This window comes from Crocodylus siamensis, chromosome 12 (genome assembly GCF_052110815.1).
Source record: "Crocodylus siamensis isolate JL-2025a chromosome 12, ASM5211081v1, whole genome shotgun sequence".
NCBI lineage: Eukaryota > Metazoa > Chordata > Crocodylia > Crocodylidae > Crocodylus > Crocodylus siamensis.
Window position 1 is genome coordinate 11950443 of NC_143406.1, and position 23039 is coordinate 11973481.

General features: G+C 41.8%; 1 protein-coding gene across 2 annotated transcripts in view; it reads right to left on the reverse strand.

The window, feature by feature from the left end:
* GNB1 (G protein subunit beta 1) overlaps positions 1 to 23039 on the reverse strand; it is a 93472-nt gene that overhangs the window by 49944 nt on the left and 20489 nt on the right. For both annotated transcript variants that reach the window (XM_090023419.1, XM_090023420.1), the window contains exon 2: positions 1199 to 1250. The gene's annotated coding sequence lies outside the window, so the exon portion shown is untranslated. The remainder of the gene's footprint in view (positions 1 to 1198; positions 1251 to 23039) is intronic.

Below are 23039 nucleotides of genomic sequence, written 5' to 3' on the forward strand. Positions count from 1 at the left end.
AAGGAGTCATCAGAAAGACTCCCACAAGGATTGTTTAGTGAGAAAATTACAGGCTATTAAAAGGTATCTAAAATACACGTACAGAGCAAGTCAATAAAATGCTTTTCCATTTACCCTTTCACAAGAACGAGGGGTATCTAATGATTCTGAAAAGCAATGAATTTAATAAAAGAAAATACTTTTTCACATGCTGCAATTCACCTGTGAAGTTCGTCCCAAGACACTAACAGGATTCAAGAGAAGAGAGAAATGTACAGATTAAGTGTTGACTAAGAAAATTAGTGAGTGCATCTTCAGTCTGGGTATATAAGCAAAGGATAAAGAATATAGGGGATAGAAGCCCTGTTATTTAGGTGAAATAAAACAAGCCAATCTCTGACAAAGGTTAGGAAAGAACTTTCCTCATGGGCCAGTTTTTCAACAGAGCCAGAGGTTTCTTGCCCTTGTTTCCAAGTACCTGATCCTGGCCAGTGTCAAAGACTGGATGCCACGTTAGATGAGCCACTGTTCCAATTCACTGACAGTAGGAAGTAACGCAGTAGCAAGAACTGTACCACTTATCACCAAGTTCATTTGTGTATCCAATACCTTCATTCTCTAATCCTACCTCTTCCTAGATATTCCAAAATAGGCACTGCAAAGAAAGAATCTACCACTGCCTCTGTTTGCAAGAAGACTCACAACTACGGCACCCCAATCCTGAAAGGGCATTAGCACAATAATACATTAGTGTGTCTTCATCCGGGGAAGGATTGGTTAGATACAAACCTTTCCCAAAAGTAAACAAAAAAACCAAAACATTTGAGAGATACACTCTTGGTAATTATTCATTTATGGGAAAATAAATGTTCTCATCTTAATTTGTATTACAACCTCCTACCCCCACTGAGATGAAAACATGGTTTAATTTGAGCTCTCCTTCTGTTCTGCCTGCTCCATTCTTGAGAGCAGGGAGGCATAACATTTATTATTTAGTAGGAATCCTGTTCATTTTCAAAATCTATCCTCTTCAAAAAGATGAGAGCAGCTAGAGTAGAATCATGGCCTTATTGAAATGCACAAGATAAAAGACAGGCACTGAAATTTGTACCCTACCAATTTAAACATCTCATTTATTATATATACACATGGATACATATTTTTAATAATTTGTTTCTTAAGAATCATGCAATATAAAGCAAATAAATCTTCAACTTACATTTTCTCTCACTATAGTAGAAAGCCGAGTTCTGCTGTCAAACATGTAAATTCTGGAAAGAAAAACAAACAAACAAACAAACCAGGATGAGTCTAAATAGCAAAGCTACCAAAAGGAAGTGCTAATTTCAGTTTGGTGAAGAATTTAATAGATACTCTAACACTAATATTGAAGAGCCTGAACCAGTTCTGGAAGTGTCTTGGCAAAGAGAGTACCTTATTAGTAAAAACAGTGATGTGGAATAGGGAACACATTCTTCCCGCTAGAATCCTTATTATAAGAGGTCAAAGGAAACATTAATTCAATAAGATTCAGTCTTTTTAAGAAGAAACTCACATGATCCTTAAGCCACGTTTATGTTACATTTTATTCCATTCACATCAAGATGAAAATGTCTCACAAATGTACAAGCAGCCAGTAATATATTTATACTTACTGTTTAATATATTATGTCTGTTGTATTACTGGTTTCAAAACCAATAGCTGCTAGATATAGCCAGAAGAGCACCACTAAAAATGCATCATCATAAACTCAAAATGTCTGCTCCTGTCCTAAATGAGAATCAAATGCTGGGACTTGCAAGAAGGTAGAAAAAGGGAAGACTAAGTTACTGAACGTAGTACAAATGGAGAAAAAAAGGATTTACAATGAGAAGGTGTCAACTCCACACACTCCTGTTTACAGGGTATTAACTGTTTTACTGCACACAGGCCCAGTAGCAAGGCTGTAATGAATTTTGGGATTTCTTTTGAGAAAAGCTACATATTCAGATAAGCAGCATTTACATTCACCTTCTGCTAGAGCTGCTTGTGTATTTAAATAATCACTAGTCACCACAAAGCAAGACACTGGGCAAGGGTAATGTCAATGCAGATAAAGATCTTCAAACCTGCTGCATCAGGGCTATGGGAGATTATTCTAAGTATAAAGCAGAAAGGCTCTGAATTAAAGTAAAGTAACTGCAGGTTAAAAAGCTAGTTTATAACACTTTAGACTTAACTAAGATGCTTACATACAATTTAGGCATTTTTCTACTTGCAGAATAGCCTACTAGCTAGAAAATTCACTAGCCACTTTTGTGACCAACACGGAGGTTAAGTTACTTAGGATATCGGTCAATCCTCATCCAAGGTCATCTAAGGATGAACAGTTTAGGACTCTGGTTACGCAACCAGTCATAATGTAGTTAGAGCTTTACCTTTTATTTCTAGGTTTGCCACCTTGATAATTCAAAGGGAAAAAACTACACAGATATTCCACGTCTCTACAAACTTTGGCTGTCCACCATCAGAAGCCAAGTACCACAAATCAAGGAATATTTACCCTACATTGTGAAGCATTTGAGGTTTTAAAAAGGCACCAAGTTACTTTTTACTCATCTGATCTTCCTAAAAACTGGAAAAGGGGGGGGGGGGAACAAAGCCTCACCGATATTTAATCTGCAACCTATTTTGCTTCAAAACTGTATACAATTAAGAAGCAAATGATAGTCAAATAGCAAGGGTGCATTCCAGAACATGCAGTAACTTGTGCACTGGAAATACTCTCTTTAGTAAACGTCTCGCATTGCACCCTCATTAATTGAGGACAAAGGCTGCAGATGGCACCTGCAGTTGGATAAAAACTGATTTAGCCAGGTTCTCCCTGACGACACCAACTTACTTTGCAGAAAGCCTGACTGCCTTTTTAAAATTAGGTACATTTTAAAGTGGATATAATAAAAGCATCTTGTGATGGCTGTAACCCTAGCACTACAAAATATACTTCTGAACTAGTGTTGGAGTTAGTGTTTAAGAATAAAAGCACAACAGATGTAAAAACAAAACAAAAAAAATGTAAAGAAAAAATCTGCATTGCCACAAGCCTCCATTCTTAGATAAAATATAGTCTTGTAAAAGCAACATTAAAATTACAGGTCAACTCATTTTCATCACACCACAGCACCAGCTCAGTAAGCAAGTTCTTGTAATCATCTGCCAGAGGCACTGACTGAATCAGCACTTAAAAGTCTGGTTGGCCAAGAGCTTAAGGGGCTCAATATCTTAGCCCAAGGAAAGAGCTTTCTAAAACATAAGAGAAAGGGGAAAAAAAGAACATGGAGGGAGACTATTTTAAGCAAGGTTTGAGTGGTTAGACCATTACACCAAGGCAGTTGGATGACAGCCAGCAATGCAGATGGTTGATCTAAGTAATGTCCCAAAATCCCCCAGTCTTCTGCCTCTTGCAAAGGATGTGAAAAAAGCTGGGGCTGAGAACAAATACTGTGTTGGGGGGGGGGGTTGGGGGGGAAGAAATGTACAAAAATTAAAAATAGTAATTTCAGAGATGAAGCTTCTGACAATAGCTGTTTGTCAATCTGACCGCTTTTTTGAAGATGCAGAAAATATTATTCTGGTGACACCTTGACCTGACTGTCCTCTGGAGAAAATTATGTACATTCTTGTATCTATTAGCACATAAAAGTTTTTTTTCCTAGGAAGAGATTTCCTCCATCATTTCTCCTTGGAAACGTATTTTTAACAAAAAATTTGGACTTTTCATTTTCGACATTACACACTGAATCTCAGCATACTTACACTTCGGGTGGGAGGATTAGGCAGAAGAGTAAAATAATGAAAACATATTACTGAAAACTTCAGGAGACAAAGCTTGAAAATGGAATGAAGCTGGATTCATTTAATAGTCGAAGCTATTAGCCACAGGGTGGTCAGCCTGTCTGCCTGTACCCCTTCGGCAGCAACAATGTGAACACATTCGACACTGGAGCCAAGAGCCAAACATTTTTGATGTTATATGAATACAAAACCTACACCTCCGCCTAAGGTCATTACATATTTGTACTGGCTAGCTCCCAAACACTCGTTTTTTAGCTTTATTTGCCTTAAATTACCATGAGACTTTCCAAAAAGAATCCACACCTCAATACAGCAGAAAGGGTTAATTAGCACAACTCTACATGAAGCATTTCCCATTCAGAGCAATACTAATGCTAATAGGAGAGAGTCAACTAACCTCTTTAGCCTGTGAAAGTTTGGACGCATCTCTGGGTGCATCCAGACGAGCGCACATGTGCCTCTTGCTCCACCTCAAACCCCTTTGAGGTGGGGCAAAAGACATATGTGGAAATGAAAAAATGTTCCCCGCGCTGCAAGTTTGCAGCGCTGGGAGAAAATTAGACCCCTGGATAACCAGGGGTCTAAAAAACCACTCTGCAATAGAGCGGAGCAAGGCACAGTTCCAGACCATGTCCAGAGTCAGTCCTCCAAAAGAGACACTCTGGTTCCGGCCAGAGCGTCTCTTTGGTATTCCTGCTGCACCCAGCGCCAGGCGCTGTCCAGGGTAAGCGTGTGCATGTGTGGGAGGGGTGTTTCATGGATGTGGATGGGTGAGCCGTGTCAGAGGGGATGTCCCCGGGGCTGCGGGGGGTGAGGACCTGGCCCAGATCCCTGCAGCTCGCTAGTCTGACTTTGCACTGAAGTAGGTCCCACGGCTCCGGGGGGCACATGCACTTCAGGACCTGGCTCGGCTCTGCACAGTCCCCGCGCACCAGGCCAAGTCCTGCCACTATAGGAAGGGCCTGGCCGGGCAGCAAAGCAGCCCCAAAGGCAGCAGGACCCGGCTGGGTCCAGCACTTGGGGACCACATGCCACGCCGGGTCCCATCACCATGGGCCCAGCGTGCAGCGGGGCCCCAGGACCTGGCTGGGCCCGGCACATGGTCCCTGTGTGCCACCCCGGCTCTTGTTGACATGGGCCGGGCCTGGCCTGGCTGGGCGTAGAGGGAGGGGCCCCAGGACCAAGCTGGGCCCGGCCCACAGTCTCCACATGCCGCGCTGGATCTTGCCACCATGAGACCAGCCTGGCTGGGTGGCAGGAGCAGCCCCAGGGTCGTCAGGACCTGGCTTGGCTCAGCGCACGTTCCCCCCTGCTGCTGCTGTGAAAGGTTAGTTACGGGGCCTGAATGGGGGGAAGCGGGGGCCCTCCAGGGTGCCTGGGACCCTGGGCAGGGGGGCTGGGGCCCTGTGTGGGGGGGACCTGCACCCTGTGGGGGCAGGGGACCCACCCCTCCTGAGCAGCCCCCCCACAAGGTCCCCCACACCCACAGTCCCTCCAGCAATTGCCCCATACCTCCAGACCAACCCACATCCTTCCACGCTTACCTACCTGCCTTCTCCCACACCCCTTCTCACCCCCTTCCTGCAAACACCATATTCCCCCACCACACACCCATCATGTGCAGAAAGAAAACCAGAAGCGCACATCAACACATATAGGTATTTAGAATTTATCGCATCATGATGGTAGAGACACTGGTAGGCTTCCAAATTGCTTCAACATTGTAAATATACCAATAAAACATTACTCAACTGATCGCTGTCTGTCTCTCGCCCTCCATGGGGGGGGTGGTAGGGGAGAGTTCGTGGGGGGGGGGGTGTTGTTTTAACTGTGGAAGAACATGGGTTTTGGGGTATTTTTAAAAATGGATTTGGGATGCTGCTGCAGCAGTCCAGCTGGCACAAGGGGTACTGGTTCCCAGGTACCAACTGGTTGGACCTCAGAAGCTCCTGAGAGCCTTGAGCTGCTTGCCAGGGAAGCTTTTTGTACTGATGGGGACAGCACAGGTGCTGGCCCCAGGCTCTAGCTCCCCCTGGCTGCAGATCCAGGAGGAGTCAGGCAGGGTTATTCCCCACCCTCCCAAGTGGCACAATTTGGTCCACAACAAAGTGCATGTCCAAGCATGTGCGCTGAGGCAAAAAGCCCTGGTTCAAATTTGCACCACTTTTATTTGAGCTGCTGCAAGCACACGTGCATGCATGTGTGGACATGCCCTCGGAGGTTGTTTGAGGCTTCTCATTCTTGCCTTCCAAGAAACTCAGTTTCCAAAGCCAAGCTTGCTGGGTTGCAGGCACATACATACCTGTGCACCTGGCAGTTCCTTAAATTTAATATTTCTTCCTGTCCATGACTATTAAAGCAAAGCCAATCAAAGTACAATTGTTAAACTCCAAACTAAGCTGTCCCCAGAGTTCAAACACTATTTTTATTTTTAGAAATAAATGTCAAGCTTTAAGATGTATTTATTTTCAAGGTGGCAAAAGATTTCTTTGAAGCTTTTGTTCTTCAACAGAGCCCGGAGTAATTTCAAAATTACTGCTTTACATTAAAGTGAAAATCATTTCTACTGTTGCCCCCACTCACTACATAGAGATTTAAAATAGAAAAGTAGATGCTTAAAATATCCTTAAGAGCTACCAGTGCCTGAGTGCTATCAGCCAGACTATACACCCCCCACCTTCATTAACTGGAAGTAAAAATGTCAAAGTTGGGAATGTATCAAAATGGCTATGTGTTACAGAATCTTCAGGTGAGGAAAAGGTAATGTTTTTGCTTCCAATTACGATGGAGTTTGGATGGGCAGAAGAAAATACGCTCATTGGCTATATGCAACTAAGTTATTACTGCAGGAAAAAAAGATTAATTTCCCACGAACATGAACTTAACACTTACCCACTTGAAGATCTCAAAAAAATTACCTGTAAAGCTGATTTTTTGTATAAATTCTCATCTCTAGTATATAACACTCCAATATTAACTCATAATGGGCTACTTTTAACTTCACCTAATAGTGAGTCTGATAGCCATGTATTTATTTATGTAATACAAACTCAAAGATACAAGCTATTTAAAATGTTTCCCCCTTTTCCCCAGCCTCCAGATACACCTACCACAAAGCTGTGGTGTAATTAGGAAGGTTACTGTATATCTATTTTGTATTTGGCTTCTTCCTCCCTCCAATTTTCTATAGCTACATGTATGATCTTATTCAGAACTTTTTTTTTTATTTCGTTACAATAGAAATGTTTTATAACATTAAGAATTTAGATACAGAGCATCTCCAGATGCAACACCACTACAGTTGATGATGTCAGCCAAAATTGCATGCTTCTACAAACAGGAGCTAGAGTAGTAGATAAGTCACAGGTGTGGCCTCATTTCAAACATCAAGTATAAAACGTTCGCTGGTCACACTTGAAATGCCAGTTGAATTAAATGTTTATAGGAGATATGCTAGATTGGATTTTTACCAAATACAAATGCACAGCGTTTAGCTGAAAAATATTTATAATGCTCTATCCACCTGGAACAATTCCTAGCTACTGTAAACCAAATTCCTTAAAATTTTTACTCTCCTGGTTTCTGTGAAACTTTATGACCTTAACTGCAGTTGGATATCACAAAACACTGTAACCTTGAATGTGCAATAGCTGTATATTTGTTTGCACACTGCACTGATTATTTTCTTCAGTACTATTGACATGCATGTTATATCATCTGTGGGAACCACAAACCTCTATAACGCACACCACTTGCTTCAAATCAACTTAAAAAGGAAGCTTTTAAAAAGGTAAGCAGCTCTTCAGTGATTTTATAGCTTATTCTACAAAAGGGCTTAAAAGCTACTGCATGAGCTAGAAATCTCCAAATAAAAAGATATCACAAATTCGCCTTTTGTTTTTATTCGTTTGCATTACAGGAAGAAACAGAGGCTAAAAGCAACTACATCTAGTATAAATTATCAAGTCAACTGATAACAATACGTTTCTTTTTTTCCTCATAAATATCTGGTAAACCTTGCTTGAAAGTACCAATTAATGACTTAGTTTAAACTACACTGTGAAAGTCAAGGGAAGTTTTTATACAGTTATTTAGGATATCACATGGCAAGTTACGATTTAGACGGACATAAAATAAGAGCCAGGATCCAAAAAAAACACACACACAAAAAAAAAAAATCAATATTTAGCATGATTTGGAAGAATCACTTACGCCAGGGGTGGGCAAGACAAAGCCTGCCAAGCTGATTGGATCCGGTCTGTGGGCAGACGAGCACCAGTGAATTGTATCTGGTCCAACCCACTACACTCCACAAGGGGCCAAGCTCCACACACTCCCACCTTCACCTGCTGGAGGGCCCTGGCTCCAGCCCACATGCACAACTTCCAGGTGGGGCTGCTGGTGCCACCGGTACAGCTGCCCTGGGAACTGCTTGGCTCCTGCACCCGCCTCCAGCAGCTCCTGCTCCTGTCCCTGCTGCAGTGCTCCATGCAGCAGGTAGGGAGGGGAAGCAGCAGTGGGCAGGGGGGAAGCTGCACCAGGGGTCAGGAGTGCAGGGCTGAAGCTGGCAGAAGTGTTGGGGGGAAGCAATGGTGAAAAGGGGGTTGGGGGGAAGTAGGGGAAGCAGCGGCAGCCCCTTGGGGCACTCATGGCCCACAGCAGGAAGAGCCCCCCCAGTGGCACACAGCTCCATACCAAGTCCAGGAAGCCACGTGTCAGCGGGGAACAAGGCTGAGCAAATGGGGCAAGGTTTGGTATTGGGTGGGTGGGCCCTCCTAGGTCACAGATCATGAGACAGGGTGGGACTTCTGGTTCCAAGACAGCACCCTCCTCCCCCCACACCCCCAGAGTACTTCTGGGACAAGAGGAGGGACTTCCAGTGGCAAAGGTTGCCCCCTTCCCCTCATGCGACATGAACACTTCTGGTCCCAAGATGGAGATTGGGGGCAGGGCACCTGTCAGGTGAGGTTTAGCAGTTTGACAAAGGGTGTACCCTCACAGCCCTCAACAGCTCATCAAAATTCATTAAGTGGCCCTCCAGCCAAAATAATTGCTCACTCCTGACTTGTAGCATTTTTTTTAAATGTCTGCATGTCAAATAGTACATCAATACAACAGAAAGATGCAATTGTTTTCCCATTATTAGGACAATTTAAAATATAATATCCAGGAACTCTAGCAACTTTTTCATTCCTGTTAATATACATCTTATAACATATACAAATAATATTGTTATAACATAGACAGATAGACAGGGAACTGGGTTTTCCATTTCCGACAGGAAAATGAAGAAAAACACGGATTTCCCCTTCTACTGGAAGAAAAGGCAGGTTTCTCATTTTAGCACAGAAACCTGCAGATTTTGCAATTTTGCGAAGAGCTCTCTGCAGGTAGGCAGAGTTCCAGCCTGCAATAGGTTAGGAGGGAGCAAGCGGAGGGTGGTCAGGCAGGGGCACCATATGCATATATACACACATGGCCACCAGGCAACCTGGAGAGCAGCTGCCACAGGTAAGTGGCAGTGGGAGGGGATTGTGGCCCCCATAGAGAAGGAGAGGGAGCTGGGCAGGGCTGGGGCTGCAGCCCAGCTAGGTAGTGCGCGTGGGGCTTGGGGCCCAGGGACACAATGAGCATCCACAGGAATCCAGCGGGGAGTGGGACAGGGCTGTGGGCCAGCAGGTGTGACCTGGTGCAGCAAGGAACAGTGGAGCCACACAGGAGGCTGGTTGATGCTGTGAGCTCTGCACTACCCTGGTGATGTGTTCCCTGCCTGTGCTGCTGCAGTGAGAGGAACAACTCTGCGCTGCCACGTGCACAGAGGACGTGTTGCCAGGGCACAACAGAGTTTGCAGGGGCAAGAAGAACCCCGCGCAGCCCTGCTGTTCCCTGCAGTGCTGGGTCACACCCATTGGGCTGTGGAGGCCCTGGAGGAGGGCAGCAGGACGGGAGCCTGAGCCTACAGTGGGCAGCCTGCCCTTGCAGAGATCTGGGGGGGCACAGGCCCCCTCTGCCCCCCCTCCAGGAGTGTGCATAGCAGCAGGGAGCCAGCCCCAATCCCGAGCCTGCAGCAAGGGGGAAGGGAGGGGAGGGAGAAGAGGTTGCAGCAGCTGACCCTGTAGCCCTGGCAGCTAGGGGCCCCCTCCAGCAGGGCTGGAGGAGGCAGGGGGCTGGGGGGGTAAGAAGCACCAGCAGGGCTGTGGGGGGTGGGGAGAAGAGAGGGGCCTTTCATTTTAATAACAGATTGGGGGGGGAGAAATATATCAGATAATTTGCAGTTTTTTTAAGAGAGAATTTCTGATTTTTTGAAAACCAGGATCTCTGCATATAAAACATATGTACACACATAATATGTTATAAAATATAACAACAACACCGATACTAAGATTGAGCTCAAACTCACTTGTAGGTCAAATCATTAATTTTATCAGTACTCCTCAACACACTGCATCTCTAAAATAAACATTTAAAAATTAAAATACAAAATTAAAAAAGGGACCGTTTATCACTTCACTGATCTTATTACATACTCTCTAGTAGGCACATTTTCAATCATGAAAGAAAATGCTTATTTTTCTGTTACTACATGAGGGATTCATATCTGTCCTGCCCAAAAAGGGTATTCTCTCAATTGAAGAACCTCAGAACAGACTGGAAACACTGGACTAAATCACCAGTATCCTTCACTGACTCTGCTCTTTAAGAAGAAAATTTAGTCCAATGAACCTGATATTAGGATTTCCTCTAATCATTCTCCAGTACAGAATGGAATTACTTTGGTGTCAAAACTTCATAATATTCAGCACTTTGACAGTGTTCTCTGGAGTAGCAATTTTTATGTTTGCCAATTTTCACATGGCTCAGAATAAAATAGATCCCTGGGTCATCTTTCTTGTGGGATTAAGAATGATACGTAGCAGGACTGCTTTCAAAGAATGCCCACTTTTCCCCACACCACACTGACAGCATAAATCAAATCCCTTTGCCCATTTCCTATGCCTCTAATAAAATTTGAGTCTTGTTCTTGTTTTCAGGCTTTCCATATGTTTTTACTTCAATTATCTTCCCCATAGCTCAGTCCAAGATAGTCATCTAGCTGCCCTTCTAATATCCTCCCAAATGCAGGAGTAGGCCTTCCCATTAGAAGTAAGGATAGAAACAACCTGTTACAATTGCCCCTGAGCACTCGCTATATAATTAGTTATTAATACTAGCTAATAAGAAAATTGCTTCCAACATCAGCTACTAATATTATTTGGTCCCTGATGATACATTCCAGAAGTAGTTTTTGGACAGCTGGATTACTTTTAAATGCATCAGTAAGGTTACTGATTATGATAATGTAGGCCTGCCATTTCTTAACCGAGAATTTGGTATAGCATGTAAGAAATCTGGAATTAGAATGTTTGTTATTTTTTTACATAGATGTTTTGAGCCTCAAACTACTAGGAAACACCAGCCTGCAGATTTACAAAGCCATTAAAAACATATTGTTTTATATTAATCCAAGATATGGACACTTACTATCAAGACATACAATTAAATGTTTCCCAAAATAAAGATTTATCTGATATCAGAGAAGATCTACCTCTTGACTGGGAAACACTGCCTTTCCACAGCACCTGCCCTTTATGGTTCATGGCCTGCTCTCCAGCCCATGAGGCACCAGCCCAACCCATCAGGTAGTGAACAGTTGTGATCTCTCCAACAACCTGCTCCTGAAACTCCCACTGCCTGTTGATGGTGATGGGGCATCAGACCTCCCTGAGAACAGTGCCAAACCAATCAAATCAAGGGCCACACAAATTCTTTTAGAAGACACCATTTAAACAAAGTATAAAATCTCTCCCTCTTTCCCAAGGATATAAATTCCAAATAATTGACACCTTCCAAGTCCACAAAAGATTTGGTTCAGTCTAGTTCCAAAGTTTCAGTGAAACAAAACCAATTTAAATAAAACCAACCAAAAGTAACTTATCTGAATATTAAAACCAGCCATCTATAATTATTGGGCATAGGCTGGAGGGAAAATGTGCACAACTCAGCAACTTCAAGAAGACCTGCTGCCGATCTGTGCACCGCCCTCCTCCTACCTCGAGTCTCCCCAGCCAGTATAGGTAAGAATTTATGTTGTGCTTTTGTAGGTAGCCAGATAGACTTTGGAATAAATATCTGTTCTCATGTTTCAAAGTGCAAGCAGATAAAAGGTTGGGCTGTAGACCTGTTTCTGCCTCTTATGAGTAGCCTACCCACAAGGTTACTTGTAATCTAGGTAACAAAACACCCTCTGAGAGTTTCTCCTCCACGTGCTTCTTGTTTTTACGTTAGAAATACAATTATCTGCCTTGAGCCAGAATCAGTCATTGTGTTTGGCCAACAGTAGCTTATGTACTTCATCTGACATACAAGTATCAGTTGATTTTCATTATGTGATAGATGAGCAATTGTTACCTGCTTAACTAGCTATATTTCCATTTTAATAAAGCAGGTAGGTTACAAAAATAATTAGATAAATGAGATATAAATATGTCAAAATAAAGGAACAATAATTCCCATATCACAGTTTTATACACACTACCCTCCTTTTGCTATTACCAGGGACACCAAAACCAAACTGCTTTTAAAGACAGTGGTCACGCACTGCCCAAACCTTTGCATTTCCTACCTGCCTTTAAAGTTTTATGACCTGACAATTGCATCAATATAATTTTTTTTAAAAAATTTAAGAACAAAAAAAATCTGGGCTGACACACGTCACCTCTTCAGTCCCTTGCAACTGTGCATGCACTGGCAGTCTTTGGACATGAACACTGTTTCTAATCTCCCATACCTAAAAAAAAAAAAAATCCCATAACTATAAATTTCATAGATATTAGGGCTGGAAGGGACCTCAGGAGATCATTGAGTCCAGCCCCCTGCCCGAAGGGCAGGAAGTCAGCTGGGGTCATAGGAACCCAGCAAGATAAGCATCCAATTTACTCCTGAAGGTGTTCAATGTAGGTGCTTGAACCACCTCCGCTGGCAGACTGTTCCAGACCTTGGGGGCTCGGACAGTAAAGAAATTCTTCCTTATGCCCAGCCTGAAACGGTCTTGCAGGAGTTTGTGACCGTTCGACCTCCTCATCCCTTGGGGCGCTCTGGTGAACAAACGTTCCCCCAGATCCTGGTGGTCACCCTTGATAAATTTATAGGTGGCCATCAGATCACCCCTGAGCCTGCGCTTTTCCAGGCTAAAGAGTCCCATGGCTCTCAGCCTGTCATCGTAAATTTAACTTACTGATACAATTCAAGTTCATCAGGATACAATATTTTCTCAAGTTTTTGCTAGGCTTATCGCCAAAAGCACTCAAAGAGCATTACCACCGTTACCATAGTGATTGAATTCACAAGAGGCTGCCTCACCTCATCATATCTCGCTACATGGGGCAACATTACCAATTAAGAGAATCAACACCTGCTTACATTTGTTTGGCAAGGGAAAAAAAAAAAAGTAAAAAAACCCAAGACACTCAAATATTTAGCACATACCTTGACACAAGATTTTAGTTCATAATTAAAGTTTTCAAGCCAGTTATTCCAGCTTTTACCTCCACTGTTTAATACAGATCAACATGTATTATTGCAACTAATATGCATTTCCCTTAACAGATTATTGAAAGAAGCAGAAGAGTTGCTATATTTATGTTAAATGCATGTGCTATAACCTTGCTTTTTGGAACTGGCATGGAAGATGTCTACATAGGCCACGAGCAAGAAATATGACAGCTTGGAAGTGCACATACATAAATCAATCTTCACAAAACTAAATAACTTATTTGTTCAACAAAGATTCTTCATAGCAGCATACTATTTATTAGATGGGTTTCATTTTGTTCAAAGACAAAAAACTAAAGACAGTTTTAGGGAAAAATACCACTATTTAAGATTCATAGCAAGAAGCTTCTCATTTCTTATCAACATTTCTTTTTATTAGTTTCCATACACTCCCCATCCCCCGCCAGATAACAATTCCTTTTTCAGACTGTATAATTCTCTTCCCCTCTCTCCCGAAACCAAGGGAAATCTGCCCGACAGAGAGGAAAAAAAGAAAAAAAAAAAAAAAAAGAGTGTGTATGATTACTAATGGAAACTGGAAAGGAATCCAAATGAAGGAAAGCCACACCCTAAAGCCGCACACAATTACACACTGCCTCCATACTTGCTTTTTATACATCTTTGCCACTTTTATATACATATATTATACTCATCATGCAGAGAATTATTTTTCACTAGGTTTCCTTGAGAAGAAGATTAAGAAATGGATTTGGTCAAAAGGAAAACAAAAATCAATAGACCCCATGAACTAAGGGAAAAAGTCTTAAGAGCAAGACATACTTTCAAGGTAGACTGAATCCAAAAGAAGCTACCCAGACACTACCATGCAGCAAAACTAGTTGTACATGCACAAAGTGAAGGCTATTATTTTGTTAAGCAAATTATACCATACTATCATTTTAGACAAATAAAAGGGTTGAAAATATTTTAGAGCTGGAATTTCTTTATGCTGATACCAATGCAAGGAATGTCCAACGGTTAAAAGAAAAACCACACCAGAAATTAAAGGTTTTTTATGGAAAATATTTAGCATTCTGTATATCTAGCTGACACAATGGAATTTCAAGGCGCACACAGAAGAAATGAAGGAATTCAGTCTTTGAAATATTAATCCCAGTTAGATGAAACAGGCTTTTGCATCAGTTATTCCTTTTCCTGGATTTACTTTAACAGGCCAATGGCCTTCCCACTTCTGAGAAAAAGCTTCCTCACAACAGTATGCCAGGGTGAACACAACCAACGTCAGCCATTACTAACTGGTGAAGGAACAATCCTTCTCTCAAATTACCTACCCACCCCACAATTACCATGATCTCCTTGGTAACACGGGGAACCTTTAAAAGCCCTCTGCCTGAAAGGCCTTCATGCCATTTTATCCCACCTCCAAGTCTACCACTTCTGGACCAAATTTACACCACTTCAGCTTTTATAGACAGAATTCCAAGGTCTGTCTGTTTAAAAGCCTACAAAAACCTGATTCTGGGTGCAAATACGTGTGCCCTTTATTGCAGAGTTGACTGATTAACTCTGCAGTAAAGTGTCACAACCAACATGTGCACCAGTAGACTAAATTAACTGCACCACAGGATAGCACTGTTGGGGACAGTACTATCTTACAGTGCAGTACTCGACTGTACTGAAACACATGTGTAGGACGGTGACCGGGTGGGGGCCAGACTCCTGGCTCCCACCAAGGCAGATGGCTCTGCAGGTTCTGCACCCTTATGCCCCAGCTAGCCCTTCTGCAGCTTGATGCTGCTGCCCAGGGATGATCCTTCATACCCCCTGCCAACCTGGGCATACTCCACCCCAGTTCAAGAGTGCTGCTGCCTGGGCGCACATGTAGGTGCTGCACCTAGGATCAGTTCACTCCAGTTCAAAGTGCTCCAGAGTTTATTTTTTGCCTCAGTTACACATGTCGATGCACCCTCTGGCTAAGCAGCTGGGTGAGCTGCAGGACTGCTGTTGCTCATGTGAACCAGTACCATTTTCCTCCGCTTCTCTCCGATTATCTGGTGCATCCAAATTACCAAATATCCCTGAGCTTGAAGAGGTCCTCACCTATGACTGAGGCATCTAGGTGCTACTCCAGTACAAAATAACATCACTGCCTAGCCTATACCACTATTTCTTTCCTCCTCTTCAATATAGATGAACACAAGTTTATTGCTCTGAATAGAGACATATCAGTAGTCTGATCTCCTGCCAATAAATCAATATCCTAAACTCACATCTTTAAGAAGCAGGACAAGTTAATACTTCATACAAGCTTAAGGTAAGCCTAGAATTATCAAAACAAAGATATTGTTTTAAGTGAACATCCTGGTTAAGTACACACAGTCAAAAAGCCCAAGGCTGAATCAATTCAGTCTGCACAGGTTAGGCTAAGCAGCATAGATTGAACCAATAAGCAAGTGAACAGACTTTTGTTTCTGGAAATGCAGCCACATGCCTGCAGTGACCCAGACCAGAAGCTGGGGGCGCTAGAGCACCCCTCCTGTTCTGCTGGAGTAGACAGCTTGGGCCAAGGCTAGCCTGCCTGCCCACCATGCAAAGGGGGGGGGGAGGAGTCTGCAGGGGTGGAGCAAAGTATCCTGGGATGCCGGGGAACTGTGAGTTAAACTTAAATCTGGAGGAGATCTGGGACAGCTGTTCAATAAACTGATTTTACCTAAATCAGTTAAGTCTGATACTACCTCAATCCAGGTTTATTTTAAACTGGTTTCAGCCATTTTGAAAGCAGTTTATGTGCACTGAACTTCTGTTGTGGTACAGATTTGAACCAGTTTCCAAACCCTTATACCAGTTCATGAGTAATTTCTGTCCCTATCCAAAGTGGAGGAATACAAAGACTTGGTATGAACCAGGTCTGTAAAACTGCATTTACAGCCTCCAAAAATGTCCAACTGCACTGCCTGCAAATAATAAAATTATGCCCAAATGCACTTTATAAGCATCTCTGTCTTGGGATCACAGCAGAAAACCACACAGGAAGGGCACGGCAAAAATGACAAAGGAAGCTTGCTCAGCAATTCAATTCTGTAAGGTGACGTATGTCAGACAGAAGTATTAAAGAAGTCACACCTCAGCCAACAAAGATATGCAGCAAACACCCTTGCAGTTACATGCGCACCTGCAAAAAAGCCTTTTAACCCAGTCCCCTGGAATGAATAATCAAGATTGGCAAAATACCACTTCAGCTGGCACCAACTGCACCTTCACGTGCAAAGTTCATCAGAAAAGCTACTGGAGCAAAAACCTTCCAAGTGTAGGTAAGCTTGAGACAAAGAAAGAAATCTATCCTCATTTGATGAAGAGGGAAGACTGCTCTTCGGCTACAGTGGAGAAGCCAGGTTCACAGGTAAGGCTTCCCTGATCTCTCATCTTCCCAGTCTGAACCACTGAACTTGTAACAGTCTCTCTAGACAACAGGACTGTTATCTTAGTACATGGAAGAATCATTTTTGTCCATAGCAATTTTAGTCTAATTTCCCACAGATATAAAGACAGTTATTCCATGTTACCCATTTTTAATATAGGGGACCTTTAGTTTCAAGCGTGCCTGGGGCCTGTTTGAAAGGAGACAAGGCACGGGAAGAGCTGTTAGGAACAAAGTAACGAGATAACACAAAGAATGGATTTTAAAACTGCAAGTGTCTGCCATAAGGAAGAAAGAGGTAAACCTACAAGAGAAACATCATTTTCCACACCATTATGCAAACTTAAGTTGTATGATGCATATTAGAGCAAAACAATACTAGATATGTAACAGTTTAACAAAGAAAGCTATATAAAGAAATTTTAGAAACAAAATTTCAATTTCAGGCCATTTAAATTACGTCATAGCATGGAGGCAATGTAAGCTTGGAATTTGTGTAGCATCAGATCAACTGAATTGATGACTTTCCTTTCTGAACTTTCTAGAATTGTAAATTCCAACAGTAACACTTTTTCTTCTGAAATCAAAGGAATGGAAGCTGACTATTGTTGATCCAGGCAATCTGCAAATCATTCCAGCTGTGACAGAGCAAGCAATGACAATCATAACTCAGTAAACACCTACAGTCAAAATTTAACATTTTCCTCCTAAGCACAGTTTTCAAAAATAAACATGTGCCTAGCAAAACTGTTTGAGTATTTGTGTGCTTATCTGTCAACCATTTTGAAATGTGGTGCATGTACATTTGGAGTTAACATCAGACTTCTTCTGGTTTAGTAAAACACTGTTCTTTTCATGTCATGCACACCACCCCCCCTTGAGCAAGGCAATGAACTAGCTTTACACAATAAGGTTATGTTGCTACTATAACCTTCATTGCAAGGCTTCATTTCCTTCCTTACATGATTGCCTCTAGTTCTGAGCACATCAAGTTTCTTCAGTTGTATTAATGTTAAACCAATTACATGGAAAGAGACAGCAGAGAATAAGGGCTAAATTCTTTCCCAATTTAAGAGAAAATGCTGCAGTTGATGCACTTCATTCAGGTAAGAATAAAAAACAGTTACACATTACTTAGAGCAAATTACACAGAACACGATCTCACCAAAACCATGGTCTGCTGAAGACTATAGCACTCAGACTTCCACTGCTGGCAGAGGTGCTGTGAGCAACCGGTATGGTCCCTGTTAAGAGAAATATTCCCCTCTTGCCTTAAAGAAACCTGCTGTAAAAATTAACAAATTAGGCTCCCTACCACCAAAGGAAATGGCTTCCAGTTTTCACCAACTTCATCAACTGTAATTTAATTAAGCATGCTTCAAGATCACTATTCTATCTTGAAGAATTTGCGAAGGCCACAATAGGGGGAACTCTTCTTTAAAGCGGCACCCACTGAGACAGAAGTGCAGTTACAAAGGATCTTTAGATTCATTCTCATATGGAGAGGTTTCAGCCCAGCAAGCTGCAGCTGTTGCACTGTGTGTCCTCTCTGCCCACAAAAAGCTACTGCTAGGATAGAGCGATCCTACCTAGAACCAAAATAACCCTGAAATACAAGGCTTTTAACTATTTTGAAGAGTCAAACTACTTCAAAGCCATTGAATAAAACAGAATTCCACAGACTTATTAAGAGGGCTCTGGTAGAACAGACAACATAGTAGCTCAATAACCAGGACCCTGCGACCCGTCTCTTTGCAAGTGTTTTGTAATCAGAAATGTTGCGCCTTGAAAAGATGGTGGTTCACAGTTTATGAGATGATACAAGACTTCCTCCCTGGGATGTGAAGTTTGCAATGGAACCATTCGCATATGTGCTGTTCTGAAATTTAAGGATGTATGTGACATGCAACCCAATTTTAAAAAACCTACTGAAGTAACAGCTCTAAAGCAGGATTCTGTACTAAACTCAGATCGAAAGACCTCAATTCTTAAGAAAACTCATTTCAAAGAAGGTTTTCTCCATACTGGGACAATTAGCCTCCAAGATCCTATTTTAGGGCCCATCTATTCTATCAATACAGCCCAGTTTTAACACCTATTTCTTGTTCACTGAATGTTGGCTGGCTTCCATTTTAATCCTCTGGGTAAGAAAGGGGGCTGCTACAAAAGAGGAAAGAAGTGTCCCCCCAGGGATCTCAAAGTTCCCGAAAGCTTCTCAATGAAGAAGGTAAAAGCCAATTAAATGGGAGACAAAGGAAATGAATCGTAGGAGTGCATGGAGTTTCCCTTCATGTTCTGTAGAGCAAACAGGAATTTGGAAACTGTCTCCAGGGAGCTATCACACAGCTTTTCTAAGACTGAGCTTTGTCACCCTGTGGCAGACAAGATTGACCTGTTGTAGCTACACAGAGAAAAGAAGGAAAATTCAGGGTAGTCAAGTGATCTCAGAAGCATGTTGGTGCACTTGCAGATTTCTCTTCCCTGCTTGATTCTCCCCAAATAAGGAACAAAATTAGGATAAGCTGCTGGAGAGTGGGGGGAGAGGACTAGGTTTCAGAGCACTGAAAAATTCACTGATTTTTCACTCTTTTTGAAATGCTGCAGATTGGAGTAACCTAGCCATCAAGGTAATATTTTCAGGAAAATTCCCCTTTTGAATGCTGAGAAGTTTGAAAGAGGAAATGCACTTCAATCCCTCCTCCATAAGTTGAGCTGATTTTGTCATAATGAAAGCAAGGAAGTGGGTAGAGCCCGCTGTGGGCAAAGCATTGTGCTTGTTTCCTCTTGCAGTTCCGCCTGTATGCTGCACTCTTGACCAGCAACATTCACATTTCTCCAGCAACGGGTCCCACTGAGCTGCAACTGACCATTGCACGCTCTCAAAGTAAATCTTGGCCATTTTGTTTTTGCAAAGATCCCTAAAAAATTTTAAATCCTAAGAGATAGCTCCACAGCATGCAACAATGCCACTTGATCTCTCAGCACTAAAGAGAGGACCTTTCCCATGATTATGTACAAGCTTCCCCACATAATCTGGGCTAATGTTGTTCAATGAATCATGAAAGAATGAGATCTTTCAATGAGGTTTAGCAGGTTAATGGTGCATACACCATTTTGATAACGAACAGTAACTAACATTAAAACAATGCCAGTTTGACCATGATAAAAGTCATACAAGTGATCACACTGATCGTTGTTTTCTTTGCTTTAAATATTTAAGCTGCCTTTTAGAATAAGTGCAGATAACATGATCAGTTAGAGTACATATGTCAAATACTACAGCAATTCTGAAAGATGGTCAAGCTGTAATTTTCTTAATAGTGCATTAGGAGCAAGAAAAGTTCACACCCTTCCTTACAGAAAATGTTACAGTATTTTATAGTTCTTAATTTTCTCAAACATAAGTAATTGTTTCCACTGAGGTATAATTAAAAAGCAAAATCGTCATTTTAACCTTTAAAAATAATATTGTCCAAAAATTTGTAAGGCAGAATCCATACAAATGTTAAACAAGACTGTAAGGCAGACTGGCAAGAGCATGGATACCAAAGGCTCTAACTAATATGTGTCTCAATATTTTTATCCAACTTACCACAATTTAATCATAAGCATTTAATCATAAATGTCTGGCTCTAACCAAAGCTATGTACCTTCTATGCCAAGGTACAATAGAATTAATAGCAGCCATATGCATGTATCTGCTGATTCATTCTTGAGCAAAGGTCAGATTTGTACCAGAAGTTTTCTGGATCCTCCCCACCACAATTCAGCACGGAGAAAATTTAAGATAAATTTGAGCATGCCTATTTTTGAGATACTGCACTTCAGTTACAACTTCCTTTATCTTCACTTCCATTGCAAATGTTACCTACATTTCAGTAGCAGAAAGGTGAGGGCATTTCAATAAAGCCAGTTACTAACCCCTTTTTCCTCACGTGATGATACTTACAGTACTATCAAGCCGTTCTTCAGAACTAAACGGATTAGCGGTGAACAAAAGTACTGAAGCTATCAATTCCTGTAATATTTATAATTAATATTATGAGATCATAAAAGCTTTAGGAAGGCAAGGAGCAGTGTTAATATGTAAGGTCATGGGAAAGGAATATATATTAGAAGGACTATAGAAGAGAAGAAACAAAAGAAAAATAAGCGATATAGTATTAAAAAGCACTCCAGTTACAAAGACAAAGATATGGCTTTCTGCCTCAAAATGCAAATAGCATTTATCAGCATATGTAGCATGTATTGGATGGGTGGAAGTATTGTTTATTGGGAACTGAACCAGAGAAAAGAAAATAGCCTGAACTACAAGGAAATGTTACTTTGAGCTTATTACTTCAGGTGCTTTGCTGATGGTCACCAACCAGCTAGGTAAACTTCCTCATCAAAACCAATTTGTTTCCAGGCAGCCTGGTCTTACATTAAAAAGTCTCTGAATAGTATGATACTCTAAGCAAGTGTTCCATAACTGGGGGGGGAGAGAGGAGGAAGGGGTTGGAAGCATTATGCAGAATTAATTGGAAACCAACAGATACAAATTCCATTTTTAAAAAAAAAAAAAAAAATCCAGCATCTTATTACAAAAGAAGTGATACCATAACAAACACATGCACAAGAAGATGGTGTTACATTTGGCTTCACTTGCATCTTTTTTCTTTAAATTTCCCACCATCTCACTACTTGTGACGCAACTCTACTGCTAGTAAAGATAGTGTAAAAGAATGTGTGCGCCTACACAGCCTCTAAATCTGCTCTGAACAGGCTTGGATCACATGATCATAAAAGCACTAGCTGCCCAAAACATTTATACCCAAGTGTTCCTGCCACATAGCTGACAGCAGCTTCCCAAAAGTGTGCAGCAGACATGAGGACTCAGACGAGTAGTTCTCAACCTTTTTAGACTGAAAGCACCCCTTGAAAAATGCCAGCTTAGTTTTAAATAGTTTTGACTACAGAAGAATAATAGCACAATTCTTCTTTTGCAAAGAACTCAAAAGGGGCACAACAGATCAGAAAGTTCTTAATACTATGCACTCCTATTTGAATGGCTTTTCTTTATGAACCAGATTTGCATACCTAACAGGGTTAATATTGCGCAGTGCCCCACAACACCCTTGAAGGGGTCTGAAGGCATGCCTCAGTTCCACAGCACCCTACCTGAGAATCACTGCCTTAGACTGAAAATATTATCCTTGCCTTGGGAAAAAAACAAGTTTTGTGTTTTATGCCAGATAAAGAGCCCAACTTAATTGTCTGAAAGATGTGCAGGAAAGCCAATGACCTAAAACAAGTCACAAAAACATGGGTCTGCAAGGCTTCAAGGCATTGCAGAGTCGCTATTCTTTATTTGATTATTTGAGTATGTTCGTTCTACCACTGTTACTTTAGTAGGATTTTATACCATGTAACCCACAGCATTTAGAGGGAATAAGTGCCCTCTACAGCAGCTATTTGACAATTCTCCTTCCCAGAGATGCCCACCAGGCAGGTCTACCCTTCCACAACTTGCAGGTCAAACTATCCTTTTGGTCTCTTAGTGCTCCAAAGTGCCTCATTTACACAAGTACATTTTCTAGGTACTTTAAATTCAGAATTATTCTGTGGGCACAAGCTAGGCATTCGTTATACTCATCACTAGCATTCATTCTGAACATTTAAAACTGAACTTAAAAAACAAAAAATAAGAATTAAATGCCTGTTTGATATTATTTTTATTTTAATAAATTTAATTTTTAATGCTCCTTTCACCCTGAAAGCTCCTCTTAAGAAAAACAAATGAAAGGCTTCCTTGGTCAGTTTTTAATTTGTGGTCTGCTTTTCAAAGTTATAATTCTGTTCGCTGACCTCAAAAACAAACTAAAGGTTTTGCAGGAGTGAAACATACACTTCAACGCACGCTCTGAGACTATCTGACACAGGGCCTATGTTCACTGACACATGCAGAACTAGGGGCAGGCTATGGGTGGACCCAACCATGGCCAACAGATTCATGCTTATGTATACCCACTGACGAAATCAGGGGTGGGAAATTATTTCAAGTGGAGGGCCACTTACTGAGTTTGGCAAGCTGTTGAGGGCTCTATGAGTAGCCCCACCCCCTTGACAGGTGCCCCACCCCCCAGTCCCACCCCCTAACCCCTGACCTTTGCCACCAGAAGGCCCCCCCCTTGCTCCCAGCAAGGGGTTTTGACATCTCAGAACCAGAAAAATATCAGATTATATTCTAAAAATCAAAAAAAAAAAAAAATAAAA